General features: G+C 37.9%; 1 pseudogene; it reads right to left on the bottom strand.

Moving 5' to 3' along the window:
- Positions 1 to 1,687: 1,687 nt before the first annotated feature.
- On the bottom strand, positions 1,688 to 2,207 carry LOC150002637 (small ribosomal subunit protein uS17 pseudogene; annotated as a pseudogene).
- Positions 2,208 to 18,933: the final 16,726 nt, after the last annotated feature.

The raw sequence follows: 18,933 nt of genomic DNA, 5'->3' as shown, positions 1-18,933 counted from the left end.
ATTTCTGAATCTATCTAAATGTATCTGAGGGTTACCAATGTCATCACTGGCAATGTCAGAAAGAATTGTATTAAGTAGCCATGAACCCCAGGAAGTCATTGTAAACCGTACTTAGAACTGTCGGGACTGGTCTACTTAGCTGATATTTAGTAAGTGCATAGAAGGCATGGGACACTTTGTTGATATCACATTTGATTCTTTCAGAGTTCTTAGAAATTAAAATCTGTGTCTACAAAACACACACTATGGCTTAGTTATTCTATTAATAAATTAATTTTCTAACTCTTTCTCCCTTTATCTCTGTATCTCCACTCTCTTCCAACAATGAAGTAGAGTAGCTAGAATTGAAGTACCACAGTGAGGATGTGGAGATCAGCTTCGTGCTATAAAATTGATGTGACCTTGGGGGAATTTACGTAAGTTCTCTAAGATTCACTTTCTTAATCTAAAACAATGGAGGAAACCCCAGTAATTATTTTGTTGAGTGGCACACAGTAGGCTCTCAGTAAATGTTATTTATGGGGACACACAGAGATTCAGTTTTACATATATCCTTGTGCTTCATAGAGCACATCTTACCACATTATGTGAAGATTTGAAATCTTCCTGAAAGAACTATACCTAGATCCCAGCCAGAAATGCATTATGCAAAATGTATTCCTACATCAAAGTGTATTAAATGGCATATACAAGGTCCATTCAGAAAAAGTCCAGCCATTGTTAATAAAATGAGAATAGGTTTTATGATATGGATAAAATTTGGCAGCCAAGGAGAATGGACTAGAATGCACATGCGTGAAGAATGACGACTTCACTGTACTAGTCAGCAAGAGTGGTAGATGCTGTTGAGTGAGCATGTGTACTGTGTGGCTGTGGCATTAAAAATGACTGAGCAAGTAGCAATGAATCTGCACCCAATTTTGCATTAAGCCTTAACATTTCTCTGTGGAAACTATTTGGATGATTCAGAAGGCTGCAGCTATGGGCAATTGGTGATTGGAAGCTTCATCACAACAACATGCTCACTCATGCATCATGTTTTGTGCAGATTTTTTTGGTGAAGTATCAAATCACCCAGGGGACTCAGCCCCCTACAGTCCAGATTTGTCATCCTGTGACTTCTGGGGGGGCTTTTCCCAAAACTTGAATCATCTTTGAAAGGGATTTGAAACCATAAATGAGATTCAGAAAAATGGAAAGGGGCAGCTGATGGTAATTGGGAGAATTGTGTGAGGCCCCAAGGTGCCTACTTTAAAGGGGACTGAAGCATCATTGTCTTTATGTACAATGTTTTTTGTATGTTGTATCTTCTTCAGTAACTTTCTCTATCTTGCACATTACATTGCTGAATACCTTCCAGAAAGACCTTATCATGTATACCAATGGACAAAATGTCAACAATGCCCCAAAAGCAATACTATCTTTTAAGAGCAGAATAGATAATCCAGAAATATTTATGGCAAAGATCAAATTATCCTGAGTGGAATAAAGGCCTCAGAAATCTATGACAAGGTCACTTCAAGGCGAAGACTCAAGTCTAGGTTCCTCCTAGTCACCGTGATAGAGAAATCTTTTTCATGTTTACCATTTATCAAAATTTAATTGAATGTTTTTGTTTGTTTGCTTGCTTAATTCTTTTTTTTTTTTTTTTTTTTTTTTTTGACTGAGAAAATAACTTTATTTCCTTTTGGGGGAGTGAACAGGTATCCAGTCTCAGAACTTCTGGAACTGCTTCTTGGTGCCAGCAGCCTTGGTGACCTTGAGTACATTGAAGCGCACGGTCTTGCTCAGGGGCCGGCACTCACCCACGGTGACAATGTCGCCAATCTGGACATCTCTGAAGCAGGGGGACAGGTGCACTGACATGTTCTTATGGCGCTTCTCGAAGCGGTTGTACTTTCGGATACAGTGGAGGTAGTCTCGGCGGATAACGATGGTCCTCTGCATCTTCATCTTGGTCACCACACCAGACAAGATGCGCCCTCGGATGGAGACATTACCAGTAAAGGGGCAATTCTTGTCAATGTAGGTGCCCTCAATAGCCTCCTTGGGCATCTTGAAACCCAGACCGATGTTCTTGTAGTTTCGGGGCAGCTTCTCTTTACCAGTTTCTCCCAGCAGAACCCTCTTCTTGTTTTGAAAGATGGTGGGCTGCTTTTGGTAGGCCCGCTCCGTCTGAATGTCCACCATCTTCGCGGCCGCCTGGGAAAAAGCTTAATTCTTCATTAAAGCATGTTTAGGAAAATTTAGAGTAAGAACCCTTTCCTCAAACACTTTATGTTCTTGTTGGGCTGCCAAAATATGTATTTGGGGAAAGCTCCCTTATAATACAGAACTATGTACAATTAATCTTAAAATGAATTGACTATTCTGACTGAAAATTCAGAGAACAGAGGGAGAATGCTATGGGCTAGCCTGATCAGGAAACATAATATGATGGAAACGCATGATATGAGCATTAAAAGTCATGTAAGTTTAGAAGAGATAGACTCTGGAGGAAACAATTTGGGTATATAAACAAAGGAAATCACATAGACACAATCAAAGATGATAGTTTGAATGCAAGATAATAGGAATCAATAATGAGGTATGTGGCTATTTATAGAGACTAACAAAATTTGAGTTACATTAATAGAATTATGGTACCTTGAAAGCTAAAGAGTAATACAGATGATGGTTAAGAACTGCACTTAATTTCAGGTATCACACTTCAGTTATGAACAAATCTGTCAAATACAAATTCAGGCAAGACATTAAACTAGCAACTAGGTATTTTTTTTTTCTTTGTATATTTTATTAATTATGTTGTTACAGTAGTCACAATTTCTTTTCCCTTTGTTCCCCTCTTCCAAGTACCCCACTGCCCTCCAACAATCCAACCCCCCATTAGTTCATGTCCATGGGTTGTGTATGTAAGTTCTTTGGCTTCACCCTTTCCTATATTATTCTTAACTTCCCCCTATTTTATACCAACCAATTATGCTTCTTAGTCCCTGCACCATTGCACCATTTCTCTCCCTCGCCCCTCCCAGCTGATAACCCTGTAAATGATCCCCACACCTATGACTCTGTTACTGTTCTGATTGTTTGATTAGTTTGTTTTTGTTTTTATTTTTTAGATTCAGTTGTTGGTATTTGTGAGTTTGTTGCCATTTTAATGTTCATAGTGTTGGTCTTCTTTCTCTTAAATAAGTCCCTTTAACATTTCATATAATGATGGCTTGGTAATGATGACCTCCTTTAGCTGTACCTTGTCTGGGAAGAACTTCATCTGCCCTTACATTCTAAATGATAGCTTTGCTGGATAGAGTAGTCTCGGTTGCAGGTCCCTGCTTTTCATCACATTGAATATTTCTTGCCAGTCCCTTCTTGCTTGCAAAGTGTCTTTTAAGAAACCAGCTGATAGTCTTATAAGCACCCCTTTGTAGGTAACTTTCTGCTTTTCTCTTGCTGCTTTTAAGATTCTCTCTTTATCTTTAAGCTTTGGCATTTTAATTATGATGTGTCTTGGTGTGGTCCTCTTTGGGTCTAGCTTCTTTGGAACTCCCTGTGCATCCTAGGCTTGTATGTCTATTTCCTTTGCCAAATTGGTAAGTTTTTCTTCATTATTTTTTCACATAAGCTTTCAATTTCTTGCTCTTATTCTTCTCCTCTGGCACCCATATGATTTAAATCTTGACACGTTTAAAGTTGTCCCAGAGGCTTCTAAGCCTCTCCTCATTTTTTTCAATTTTTGTTTCCTCATTTTGTATTGGTTGACAGTTTTTTTCTTCCTTATATTCCAAATCATTGATATGAGCCCTGGTTTCCTTCTCTTCACCATTGGTTTTGTGTGGATTTTCCTTTGTTTTATTTAGCATAGCCTTCACTTCTGCCCTTATGCATTTGCCATACTTAAGCATATCTGTCAAGTCTGTGAGCATCTTTATCACCAGTGTCTTAAATTCTGCATCTGTTAGGTTGGCTATCTCCTCATCACTTAGTTCTCCCATTGGAACCTTGATCTGTTCCCTCTTTTGGGCCATACTTCTCTGTCTCCTAATATCAACAGGTCCCTGTGTTTGTTTGCCTCTGTGTCTTAGGTAGAGCTGTTGCATCTGTTATGTTGTAAGGGTCAGAGCCTTAGGTATTCCTCAGTACAGGGTGACCCACTTCACCACATTGTGCTGCTGTATGTGGGGGAGAGGTGTGAGAGGGAATAATGCCACTTGCTCAACACTTGTCCCTTTATCAGGTACTTCTCCCACTTTCGTATGGGACTGGTGCCTCTCTAGCTGTTGTCCTTGCTGTTGTTCCCAGAGTGGGTGGGTCTGTGGACATTTTAGGACCTTGGGGGCTCTTTAAACAAGCAGACTCTGCTGAGAGACCGTCAGTTTCTGCCTCTTCCCCAACCCCCACTGGTTTGCACAGTCAGAAGCAATGAGGCTTGATTTTCCCTGGCACTGGGACCGTGAGCTGTGTGGTCTGATCAGGAGCTGGGAACGTTCCCCAGGTGCCCCTCCCTACTTTTTAAAACACGTGACCACCCTGGCTGCTGTGGCTCAGTGGGTTGAGCATTGGCCTTTGAGGCAAGTGTCACGGGTTCGATTTCCAGGCAGGGCACATGACTAGGTTGCACGTCAGGTCCCCAGTTGGGGGCGCGAGTGAGAGGCAACCACACAGTGATGTTTCCCTCCCTCTCTTTCTCCTTTCCCCTCTCTCTAAAATAAATAAATAAATAAATAAATAAATAAACAAACAAATTAATTAATTAATTAAAAATATATGTATATAAAACACGTGACCATGCTTTCCACTGGCCTGTTGCTACCGCCACCACACCACCTCCTCTCTGCCCCATCTCTACGCCTCCTACCTGTGTGGATGAGTATTTCTTCTTTATATCTTTGTTTTCTTGGACTTCCATGCAGCTCGATTTTCTGGAACTTCTGGTTATCTCTAGTTTTGAGGTCGTTGTATTCCTTCTCAGTTGTGGATGGAGATATAGCATGTCTGTCTAGGCCTCCATCTTGACCGGAAGTCCACAACTAGTTTTGATAATTTAGCTACTAGAGAGTCTGTTCTATGAGGAATGGTTGAGGTGCTCACTAGAAAACGGTTGTTTCAAAATATGTTGAGGTTGTACATGGAAAGGGTGTATATACAATGAGTACTGGCAAAGAGGTTGCAAGTGGTGCACTGCAGGAATCTCTTGTACTTCTGTTCTTAATACAGAAAAACTTCTATTACTTATAGTTACACAAAGTGAGAGATGATGATGACACTATCACTGGAAATATTATAGCTGAACTAAATGACCATATTTATCTGTACCAAACAAGGACTTCTTATTAACTAGGAAATTGCACTCTTAGAACCCAAGGTCGTTTCAACAATAATACTTTATTAATATTTTAATTCCATTCATCAAACTTTCTTTGCTGACAAATGATACTCCTATGCACAATTTTAATCTAGTGCAAAATTGTGTGGCTGGTTTTCACAACAGACACTTGCAACAGGAATATTCCGGATCTGTCCATTAGAAATCTTCCATTTGTAGTGAAAGACATTTCCCGTGTTTTCTCCACTCAGAAGACAATTTCTGAATTTGAACCCAATACAACACCGAGTTAAGTTTTTAATCATGTCTGGTATTTGTTTTTGAAGGCGGCAGAAGTATGAAAAATACAACTACTTCTCTCTCTTTGAATTTAATGAAAATGAGATTGCACAATTTAGTTCTATGTCAGCTACTTATAACTAAAATATTATCTGTTATCCTATTCATAAGTCTTCTTAATTGTTGTTGGACTTGTTAGCTTAACTCTAACATCTTAAAATTCAAATGGTTTTATTATCATTATTAAAAACAGAAACACCTATCTGTGAATTGGATGATCAAATAATGGCTATATGCAATAATGAAGCTATTGCATTAATATAAAGTCATTAATGTAAATGCAAATGACTCAAGGCTGTATGTCTGAGCTTAATAAATCTGCAGAATAAACCTATTCAGCTTAGTCTGGGATGTTTGAATTTTACTCAGACACAGATTGGGGTTTTCATTCATTTATCATACATGGCTTCTGGTACTTAAATCTGCATGCCATGCTACAGGTGAAATTTTCCTCCACTTTACCTTCCTGATGAAGGTTTTGGTTTATACTTCTGTGAATTAAGTTGTGCTGGTTTTCTTCCAGCTTATATGGTAACTTATAAAAGGAAGTAGTTGAGTTATTTGCATGGCCTTTTATATTCATCTTCTATAAAATAAAATCATGTGCTTTTTTTTGTAAAAGATACTAGCACCACTCAGCAGTGCATAGGGCTAATTGTGATTTTAATGAGAATGACATGCAGCACTGAGTAAGAATATGATTTTAAAAACTACAAGCTATAAAGGTCACATATCAGTGTAGTGGCAAGTTTTTATGGTATATTGCTGGGAACCTACTCCACTCTATGCTCACAGAGATGTTATTCTTTGTCTAGTGCAGGTCATCTGCTTTGACAGTATACTAGAATTTTTTATTAGAAAACATTATATCTTAAAACATTTCCAAATAACTCAATGTTCAACCATGAGGTTATGTGATTGGAACAACCTCAGATGTAGACAGCATGTCAAAGATTAATAGTTGAAATAATAAAAGTATAATCCAATGATAAAAATTTAGATCAAATTTCGTTAAATACATATCTACAGAGATAATCTCATTGGGTAGAAATTATTGTTTGTGTGCTAACAATTCCAAATAGCATTGGGTATTACAAAGACAGTACAAAGGATTATGTCAAAGGTAGTGACATTTAAATGGGTGATCATAGAAAGCCATCCTGAAGACAGACAGAGCATTTGAACTAAAACTTCTGTGGTACTGAGGAGCCAGAACGTTTAAGCTCAGGGAGAGGAAATAGAAAGTATAAGACCTAAAAATAAAACTGAAGTGCTCTGTTGAAAAAAAATGTAAACAAGGCCAGGGGAAGAAGAATATACTAGGAAAGGCAGGGAGTGGCTCACCATGGGGCCTGGCAGGCCACCAGCACATGGAATAAGGAGCTGGATTTCATTCTAAGGAAAATAGAAAGTCATTGATGAGGTGTAGACATGAAGGCGGCACTATTCTAAGTAACTGCTGCTATGGAGAAAAGATAATATGTTGGCAAGAGTAGAAGGAGGGAAACCAGTTGAAGGGTCTAGACGTTGTCCAGCTAAGCGGTGAAGGTGGTTGTGTGCATCAGTGGAGATAAAGAGAAGGAGACAGATCTGCTGATAGAGTGGAAAGGACAATGGCAGGATTACCTAAATCAACAAAGAACTGTACCCTTGCAAAATGAAATTGTGTATTTTTTAGTCTTTCTGTTCCTTCTACTTGCACTAAGTTCTTGGAGAGATGTGATTAAGAATCATTTTTCCCTTTTATCTTCAAACAGAATACAAAGATAGATATTTTATGCCAAGAATGAATTTGTTTGGGGAATCTGTTTCCTCTGGGATATGGTTTTAAATGTCTCAGCTTCCATAACTTTTAAATTAACAATTGGTAAGCTGAATGGTCACTGGAATTTATATTTAAAGACTTTGAGGGGGATGAATTTTGCACAAACTAACCTAGAAATTGACACACATTCTGCAGCAACTGTTAAAATGTAAAAATATGAGGTAGTTTAGACACTGCTGATAGGATGGGAAAGAATCTTTTAGTGAGGACATCTTCCTTCATTTGCAATAGGTCAAGGTTCAGAGATGTTACTTGGCTTTGCTCAGTGACCAAAAGAGATTTAAATTTGAAATCAGACTAAAAGGCACTATGACCATAAGAAAAGACTGACTGGGGCTCTGGCTACTGGTACAGAATTCCTAGCTGCTTGTTATGTAAGGATAATTTCACCTGCTTTTAGGCAATAAAAGAGAAAATCAGTCTCTGCTTTCATGATTTGCCAATCTTTCTTCTGCACAGACTGCTAAGCCATTGTCTGGTTACAGGAGTCTGAAGCATGTGTGAAAAATCAGCCCACTGCTAGTCTTTTCTGGATAGTGACGTTATCTTCTCTACACAGGGACTGTCACAGGCTTCTAATAGAGTCCTGTGGATGGCGGAGATAGGAGGCTATTGGGCCAAGGACCTTGTTTCTTTTTAATTCTTTCCTTTTACAAATGATTAGAGATAAGTTTCCTTTTTCTTTTTCTTTAAGAGACAGAATCCAGAGAATTTCTAATATGTACATCTGACTCCCCTCCCCTGTTTTCCCTGAGTCCTTAACATTGTGTGTTACATTTCTCCCGTACTTTGCCTACCAATAGTTCTTTTAGTAAAATCATTTTAAAATCATGGATTATCAGACCTTTCTGAGAGCTTACAGATAGTAAATGATCAGATTTGATAAGGGTCCATTGACATCTTTATTCTCAAAGACCACACACAAGATATAGGGGGAAGACTAATTTCTGTGCATTCCCCTTGGTCTTTTGCCTCTTACTTAAATTGTGAGAAAGAAAAAAAAACATCCTCCAGGATGAACGTCAGAACTAAATATGTCAAGTGGCTAAACTGATGCCACTTTCAAGAAGTTGCTATCATAAATAGCCTGGGTGGACCAGCTGCTGAGGCTATCTCCTTGTCACCATTATAATGAAACATATGCCTACATTCTCTGACAATATTTCTTCAGTAGTTGAGCAAGGAGCTGTCATTAGGAGCAAGTGATGTAATCAAAACCATGGTTCCCACCTCATTAGTAGAGTACTTGACAAAACTACCCTCATCTACATGGTTAGGGAGTCTATGGACTGAGAGGTCATATTAAAGACTGAAAAGTGGAGGAATGGCACCAGAGCAGATAAAATTGATCAACTACTAAGAGTTATTTTTTTCCAAGAATGGAGACCAGTCTCCTCCTTAGAACTGGAATGCATGGCCTTGGACTATCTGGATGCTGGCACACTCCACATCATAAAGACATTTCCTGCTTCTGCTATGTCTTGAGATCATCCTTTTCACAGAGATGGCTTCGCACCAGCTACTTTATTTGAGCTTTGGAAGTGCCAGTGTCTGCACCAGTGACTTCTGGAATGAGCCTTGCTCAGACACTCAGGGCACATGATGGAGCCGGTTGGTCATGAGTGTATATATATATATATATATATATATATATATATATATATATATATATATATACATGTACTCATGAGCACATACATATGAACATAACTTGCATATGAAGAAGCACATGCAGACACATATCCACATATTCATGCAAAAGCCTCTCCGCATCTGGAGCTCTTATGAGAGCTAGAGGTCTAAGGTAGGGACCCAAATAGGAAACAGAAACAGAACATCATTATCCCAACATAGTCAAGTAGGCTTCACATAATTCAGCTGAATGAATGATTATGATACTATCCAAACTGGGACATGAAACTGCTTCTTAAGCAGTTTGCCTTTTCTGTGGAAATTTACCACAAAGTGTGAGTTAATGACAGATGGTTTTAGCCTCTGTGGGCATTGTGACATCACAGTGGGTAGTTCTGATTCCTTGCCATTAGTTGTGACTGTCTTTGCTTCCACTTATAGACCTTCAAGTACCTGTTTCTGGAAATAAACTTCTGTTCATGCATTGAAGATGGGCCTGAGATGGTGGAAGACAACCCTGGCCCTCAGAGTTTGGTTAGATTTCCTTCTCTGTTCTAGTAGGACCCCATGCTTTCTCTCTTCATAGCACTGTCCTCACATTAGTGTAACGCGCGTCTCATTCACAAGTCTAGAGGCTACTGGCAGGCAGGGAGTTTCTTGTATTTACTCCCTATAAGGGCTTGCACAGTGCCTGGCACACAGTAGGTTCTCAATAGTTGCTAAATAAATCACACATCATACATATAATTTAGTGCTTTAATTCAATGTGACTTCTTATCCTTAAAGATGTACTCATTTATTCACCAAAATTATTACCACATGCTATTTATGCTTGGTGAGTCAGAAGGGAAAAGAAAAATAAGCACTAGCTTTTGAAAGGCTTATTTATTGTGTGTGTGTGTCTGTGTGTGTATGTGTGTGTGAAATACTAGAAGGATGGGCTTAATGAATTGCTAAGATTCTATACATTTCTTGCTATAATAAAATGTATTAAATAATTTAATCTACATTAATTTGAATAATATGCTATATTTTCTATACTCCAGTTTTGATCATCACCCGCAAAAGAAGGAGAAGTTCTTATAATATTTTTATTTCTAATAACAGAACTTCATTATTTCATTATGAGGTAGAAGTCAGATAGAATATATTTAAAACTGACTTAGACCTTTTTAAAAGAAAGCTACATGGTCATAGGATTGTTTGTGTTTTCCCATTTTATGCATCTTGTTTACCCCTGGTCCCTGTGGGCAGCTGGAATGAAAGGCCAGGTTACTGTCAACGGTGAGAAAGTCTGTTTCAGGAATGATTCCAGCTCAGATCTCCCAGGAGATGTCACACCTTGATGTGTGGAATAAGGTCTTAGGGAAATGCCTTTAAAATTCACATGCAAATATGTCATGTCACTGTGTGCATGTGGGTGTCATGATTGTATGATTATGCGGAAGCATGCACATGTATGTATGTATGTAAGAGCACATGTGTGTTGTGTGTCTTTATGTGTGTTGTATTTTGTGTGTTGTAGGTGTGTGCATTGCATGCATATGTGTTGTATTTAGTTTTATTTATTATACACATAGGTAAGTGCCTATGTGCTGTATGTGTGTGGCAGTTTTCCATTTTTATCCAAATACATTCTTAGGAAGTGAAAGAGAAAATGTGTCATTATCTGTGGAGAATACAGCCTCAAATTAAATAGATTAAAAACAACCTTTCCTAGGTTGTCAGAGAAAATGTTGAAGGGTTTTCAAAAAGGGAAGGAAATCTCTTGGGCAACCATATCTATATTTGCATTGCTTGTTTCAGAATAAAGACAAAAAAACCCAAACACATCCACACCACACGCTCCTGACACAGAGTCATATTTTGAAAAATGCTGGTTGGTAGCACCTCCATGATATGCCTGCCTGTGACATTTTAAGATCACAAATTGCTGCTAGGAAACACTCTCTCTTTTCATATTTACACTTAAAAAACCTTTTCTTCTTAATGGTTAATTAGGTCACTAATCAAAAGAAGCTCTTAAGAGGAAAATGAAATGTTGACATTTTGCAATTATTTGCTACTGTGAATAATACATAAACATATTACTGATGGAGAAAATGGCTTTCAACCTCTTTTTCTGCCATGAAAGCTCCTGCTGACAGCAGAATTCCTGTGCTGTCTCAGACTGCCGCCACCTCCTTCCTTGCTCATATTCATTTTGGGTCACTTAGGTGTCATTATACTATGCTTTTCCAAAATGCAGAATCAGTGATGAAGTGTGTGTGCACATGCATGTGTGCATGTGTGTATGCAAAATATATTGTTCTCTCCTACTTTACATAATGAGCGTCAGCACACTGGCACTTCACTAATTACTTGAAATAGAAGCTCCTTTAAACATCAGTCTAACCAGAACTAGATAATATTCTAATACTTCAGTTCTTCAGCAAGCACTGCCTGGGTTCTTCTTTAGTACAGGATTGTGATAAGTACAAGGAACATGAAGATGGCGGGGACACAGTGTCTGTCCAGAAGGGACCTAGAGAGAGATGACATACAGCAGCCAGCCACATCCAGGGATGATCTTAGAAGCATATGTAAAATGTTTGGCTTCTCATTTAGTTTCACTTCAAGTGATCTCTTCCTCCATGTCCCTTTAATCATGTAATCCCATTGTTAAAACCACCAGAAACAAATGTACCGCTCCAAAATCTTGATTTCAAACAGTCCTGTATATATTCAACCTTCTTTTATTGCAGTTCACTCATCCCCAGGACTTGGCACAGGTATATTGTAAAGCCCACACCTCACGTTTCTCACCATCTTCAACACTATCCAACTGGATCCATCCATCATCGTGCTGTTTTCTGGGTTACTATATAGTCTCATCGCTGGCTTATTGGCCTTCAACATTGTTTTCTTGCTGTTTTACGTATTTTTAATAAAAAATGTAAATTAGATAATGCCAATTACTTGACTGTTTTTAATAAAAAAATGTAAATTAGGTAATGCCAACTATCTGACTAAATGGTTGTGGAATGAAAGAATAAATTCAAGTCCACTCACTTGTATTGTCCGGTCTGCCTTATGCTACTCTAGGCCAACAGTTTTCAATGAGTTAGCCACACAAATTTTTAAAACTTGCAATACCTGACTACTTAGTCAGGGGCACTGGCCTCTTTTCCCTTAGAGTGTCAAAAAAAAAATAAATAAATAAATAAATAAAAGACATTCAATACAATAATAGCTGTCCAGTGTGAATGAATCAAAATTATACCTATTTTTTCCGATTGCAGAATATTAGTAGTTTGTGTGTGCCATGAGATGAAAAGGTTGAAAATTGCTGCTGTAGGCTAACATCCTCAAAAAGCATGGTGCAAAGACCTTGGCATCTTCACAGTTGTGTTAAGATCCTTGGGTCTGCTGTAACAAAATACCACTAGCTGAGTGGTGTGAAACAACAGAAATTTATTCTCTCACAATTCTGGAGGCCAGAAGTCTGAAATAAAGGTATCAGCAGACCACACTGACTCTGAAACCTTCTAAGAAAGATTTCTTCATTGCCTCTTCCTACCTTCTGGTGGATGCTGGGAATTCTGGGTGTTGCTTGGCTTGTAGCTACGTCTCCAATTTCTGCCTCTGTCATCACATGATCATCTTCCTGTGTATCTATGTGTCTATGTCTCCTTTCCTCTTTTGTAAGACAGTAGTTACTTGATTTAGTAGCCCACCCTTATCCAGTGCAACCTCTTTTTTTCTTTTTTTAAATTAATTAATTTATTTTTTATTGTTTTTCAATTACAGTTGTTCCATTTTTTCCCTCACTGCTCCCCCCACCCAGCCCGCCTCTTTTCCCACAGTCATTCCCCACCCAGTTGTCCATGTCCATGAGTCATTCATACATGTTTTTTGACTAGACCCTTCCCCTACTTATTCCCCTTCTCTCCCTCCCTTCTCCCCCCTGATAACTGTTATTCTGTTCCTTGTTTAATTTTGTTCATTTGTTTGTGTTGTTCATTAGTTTCCTGTATTAGGTGATATCATATGGTATTTGTCTTTCGTTGCCTGGCTTAGTTCACTAAGCATAATTGTCTCTAGTTCCATCCATGTTGTTGCAAATGGCAGGGGTTCCTTCTTTCTTTCTGCTATATAGCACACTATTGTGTAAATGTACCACAGTTTTCTAATCCACTCATCTACAGATGGGCACTTAGGCTGTTTCCAGCACTTAGCTATTGTAAACAGCGCTACTATGAACATAGGGGTGCATACGTTCTTTTGAATTGGAGTTTTAGAATTCTTTGGGCAGTGTGATCTCTTCTTAACTGAACTAATTATAACTGCAAAAACCTTATTTCCAAATAAAGTCACATTATGCATTTCCAAGTGGAGTGAATTTTGCAAGAAGGCTATTCAACTCACCACAGTAGTGATGGAGTTCTGTGGAAGACAAATGCATTCACAAACATGAGTCATTCAAACTTTCAAAATCTAGGTGCTCACATTTTCAAAAGAGACCTGTATTTACTTGTCTTTCTCACTCAGTGGTTGTAAACATTCAGATGAAACACTTTATGGAGAATAGTTGCACACTATAAGGATCTATACACATATATTAAATGTTTTTATTACATAGCTGCATATTGAAATATAGAATTTTTAGGACACATATTTTATTCGTAAATAGGAAGTGAAACAAGATATTCCTGCATGTAAAATTTTAAGTGCAATTCATTATCTTAAATTGCACATTCAATTTCGAGTGTATTTTCAAATATATGTTAACTAATTACCAGTGTTTTATATAAATGGAAGAGTTTTGAAGATTACCTCTCATACTCCCCAGTTTAATGATTGGGCTACTGAGCCTAGAGAAATTAAGTTACATGTCCACTTTTGTCCAGCCCATTGGTTGCAGAATGAAAACTCACTTCTTACTTCAAGTGAAATGAACAGCTAATATAGGAAGTCAAGTTACTTAATTGGCTCATGACTCTCACTTCCTTTCTGGAATGGTGCCTTTAATACAGGAGGCAGCAGGTAGACCCTGGAGTTTAAAAGGCTGATTTGAATTTGAGATATTGAGTAGTCACTTAATACACTTCATGTTTCTTAATCTCTCTCCAATTTGGTTTTCTCAGCTGTAAAATGAGAACAACAATCTTTATGCAGAGAGGCAATATAAATATTACTCATTTAAAAAATAAATTACAGTTATTAATTATATGTGCATACATAAACTAAAGGAGATTAAGTATATGTAACTATATACACATACAAACACATGGGATAGTGTGGCAAAAAGTCACACTGAGCAAAGGAGAGGTGATGACAATGATGATGATGATTATGTAACTGAATAACAGATAAACAATCATGTTTTAGGGAAGCAAATATATACCACTTTTTTTTTTTTTCTCAAGAGATTAATGCAAAGCACCTTATTTTGACCCCGCTAGGTCTTTTGCTTATTATGTCATCTTATAAATTTTTCTCAACAAAATTAGGTGACAAAGTTCATAGGTTTACAGATGAGAAAATTAATGATCAAAACATTTAAGTACATTGCCCAAAGCCATCAACTTTGTATGTGCTAAAGGTGGATTTCAAATAGGTGTCTGTTCAAGAGGAAAGGTTAGCATGTGTGTTGGAGCTGATATACACAAGCTGGAAAATATTTAGGGATGCAGAAACCAGAACGGGGTATTGACCAGAGCAGTTATTTAGAAAGCCCTATCGACATCCAGGCACTGATGGACGAGTCTGTAAATGCGTGCTTCTGCACCTGGCAGTTTCCGGACACCTTCCAGGCTCAGATTCTGCCTCTGCTCTGCTTCTCGGGATGACTGCTTGATTAATGAGCTTCCATTCATAACGCTTTCTGATGAGAAATGTGTGCCATTGCTGTAAGTGGTAAGTCATATCATTGTTTGGATTGGCATTGAGGCATACCTGCAAAATCTCTGCCCCTGTGGCTAGGGAAATGGAAGGATAATATAATCAAATCTGTGGATATACTCAGCAAGTCTGTAGACTTATCGTGGGGGGGCCACTTTGAGTGCAAGTCCGTTGGATTCCTGGCTAAATGTTATGTGCTCCAGTTCCCTATATTTGCTAAATATTTTCAAGATTATATCTTAACTTAATCCTTTTTAAGTCTTTGGAATTCTTTCTAGTTTAGCTCACAGATGAATGAAACAGCAGAAGTTAAAATGTCAGTGCATTGGTTTTATCTGAATAGTTTTGATGTGGGCAGAATCTAGGTAGGAAGACTAAATTTAAAATATTGTTGGGAGATACAGAGAAAATATATAAGAATTTAGGCATGACTTCTTGTGTGTGAGCCTTAGTGAAGGACTCAGGAAGGTATATTTGCTAGGCTTTCAGCATCTGAATGTATATGCCTGCAGGGTACATTTAGTTTTCATTTGCCTGCTTATCTGTCCAAAATCTCTAGGAGTTTTGCTACACAGGGGTAAGATAATGATTTGATTTTTTAGAAAAGTTTCAGTCAATGATTTTTATTTTTTGTAGGCTCTTAAACAATTTGTTTGATTTGAAATAAGCTTTCATGTATAGTAGACACAGTCCAAGTGAAACTTGGCATATTGGTCCCTTCTGGGTTTATATTTCTATGAATCAATATTTTTAATTATTCAGGAGTTTTTCAATACCCCTCAGACTTGTGCACAGCATATAGTTTCCAACAAAATGGAAGTACTTTTGCAAAATATAGAATGCCAGCTTGCAAGGGCAGTCTTAAAATTTGCTCCTTCCTTCCTTCCTTCGTTTAACAAATGTTTATGGAGCAACTATTATATCTGAGTGCTGGTTGTAGGATCAGTGGGTCTGCAAGAGGTGAAAGTCCATGGAAAATTCAATATTGACTTTAGGAGCTTCTTTAGAGCTGTAATGGTGACATGCAACCATGTTCTCATTTCATTGTCTCACAAGCTACATATAACAGGTGCCACATGAATAAGACTCAAAAACATGTGAGTTATAAGAATTCACTAAATGATTGTGTGGTTTGATATTTTAGTCCCTTTGTTTCTTGTGTACCACCTGTCTCAGTTTCTGAAATGTCACCTTAAGTGAACTGTTATTTCTTAAACCTTAAAGGAGATCTATGGTACAAGATAGTTTTCAGATAAAATGAAAATACCTTTTTGGCAAAGTTGAATAAGCAAGGACTAAGCTCTCTTCACCACACCAAACACAGGAGATACACATAAGCACATGTACATATTCCCTAAGAATACCTTTATGTACTCATCTAAAATACACAATACTTAGTAAATGCAAAGGAAAGAAAAGTAATATCACAATGGGGCAACCTGTTGGACACCTAACAATCAGGTGATCCAAGTGAGCATCACCGGTAATGAGATAAAATCCCAGCATGCACACGTGGAAGAAAGCAATGAGAAGCCCCCAGCAGTGCGGTTATCAGTGAGAGTCCTGCCAAGGATGCATAAGCTGAATCTAGTTACAAGGAAACATCAGGAAAAAACTAAAATGATGGTCATTCTATACAATCATTGGCCTGTAAATACAAATTACAAAATCATAGGTCACAAAAAATTAGTTTCAACTCCACTTTTCTCAAGCACATGGAAGCAGTCACCACCAGAACAGCTGCAATAACTTGGCAGTAGCAACTGCCCTGGGGGAAAAAATGAAATGAGTCATTCTTAATGAATTTTGCCAATGAAGTATTAATTCAAAATATAGCTAGACAAGGCAAGGGGAGAAATTTTTCATTTGATTGGAAAGTTTCAGTCACCTATTAAAAGGGACCATTGGAACTCCACTAATTAAAACTCCACAACACAAAATGGAACAAAATTTCTCATATAATACTAAAAGCTAGTTAGTGAACAACAGAAGACACACACACACACACACACACACACACACACATGCACACGCACACGCACACACACAAAACAAAATAGTTACTAAACAAAAATGTATATATTGGATGTCTCAGAAGTACAAGGTGATACGGTAATAGAAAGAGTTTGAGATAACTTTCCCTCTCACCAAAGTTTATGATCCAGATGAAAAGGGAGAGCTACACATATGATATTCTGAAAAAGATAGGAGGGCCTTGACCTCTTTCATTCTTACTTGGCTTGACACTGCAAGCTGCCGGATCTCTTACCTAGATATGATAGATACACATTGGCAGGTCTTGATTATTTCAGTTGCCTCACTTCTTGACCTCCTATATGTATGTGTTCAGCTAAACTGAGCTCATCCAGCCACTGCAGAGCCCCCATGGAGTCCTCTGCCCATTTCAGCTTGGTTTTGCCTTATGTTCACACACTCTTAGGATTCCTGCTTTGGAGCAAGAGGCTGGGTTTAGGATTCCTGCTTTGGAGCAAGAGGCTGGGTTTAGGATTCCTGCTTTGGAGCAAGAGGCTGGGTTTAGGATTCCTGCTTTGGAGCAAGATGCTGGGTTTAGGATTCCTGCTTTGGAGCAAGAGGCTGGGTTTAGGATTCCTGCTTTGGAGCAAGAGGCTGGGTTTAGGATTCCTGCTTTGGAGCAAGAGGCTGGGTTTAGGATTCCTGCTTTGGAGCAAGAGGCTGGGTTGTGGGAGGAAGAGAGCTGGAGGAACAGAGAGAAATGAGCTTTGATTATCTCCTTCTTGCCCTTTTCTTTGACATTGTCTTTTTCCCCTGACCACAGCCTTGTTCTGCCAGATAGGTTTCATTTTCTGCATGACTTCATCTGGATGGGCACTTCAAGCTGTGATTTCCAAGTTTGATTTCCCATTGTAGACCCTGTTACTACTGAAAAACGGGCTTTAAGTTCAAAGTGAGTTAGAATAAGCAATGTCTTAAAATTCGTATCTTTTTGATCCTTCTCTGCTGTTGACTGCTTCAAAGAATATCAAAATATTTTACATTATATAGCAAATGTCTCCAATGGGCATGCTTCTAAAATGCATTCAAGAAATCAGTCTTTCTGCTCAGAGATTTGATGATGAAACCTCTTGTTGTTGATGTGAGGAACTCATTCTGTGAGCAAAATTTCAGCAGCGCACATTTCTCCCACAGGGCTCCCAGCCCATTGTTCCTGTCCTCAAGTAGTGCCTGAAGATCTCATCGTTTTCAGATGATTAGAGGTAACAATTGAACTGTTTTATCCAAATGCATTCTATTCCCCAATACCTGCCCCCCGCCCCAGTTACCAAAATCCTTCAAAGATGCTTTGGTATGCCCTCCCTATTCAATTCTAGGTGTCTTTAAAGGAAATGAAATGATTAAATTTTTTTAACAAAAGATACAGAGTCACCATTCCTTCCTCTTTCAGAATTCTAACTACAAATCCTTCTTGAGGGGACAGTCAGTGTCTCTGGATCTGAGTTAATAAGTGCTAAATTTCTAGATATACATTTTTATGTAATTCAGTGAACACTAAAGATCACACCTAAGAGTTTTGAAAATACAGGCCAAAAAGAAAATGTTTGATTAATTATATAAGATTAAAAAATTACTTTGTTTTAAACTTGCATTGCATTAAGTATTTAATTAAAGTATTTTGTATTTGGATAAAATTTATAACTAACTTAAACATCACATTATTATTTGCATTAAAGTTAAGTTTCTTAATTGGAAAAACAAAATATTTCATACATGCTGATATTATAGGCTGATATAAATAAAAGCAAACAAACACAAAAGTAAAAATAAACCTAAAATGGATATGCCGAGAAACTTCCTTAATGTGTACCTAATATATTTTAAACATGTGATTACAGGGACACTGACTGGGCTGAAATTAGTCATTTCAATAACTGTAAGACCATAGATTTTTGAA

The sequence above is a fragment of the Furipterus horrens genome, unplaced genomic scaffold (genome assembly GCF_987537825.1).
Source record: "Furipterus horrens unplaced genomic scaffold, mFurHor1.1.pri manual_scaffold_8, whole genome shotgun sequence".
NCBI lineage: Eukaryota > Metazoa > Chordata > Mammalia > Chiroptera > Furipteridae > Furipterus > Furipterus horrens.
The sequence above is the reverse complement of the archived record's forward strand: the minus strand, read 5'-3'. Positions and strand labels throughout refer to the sequence as shown.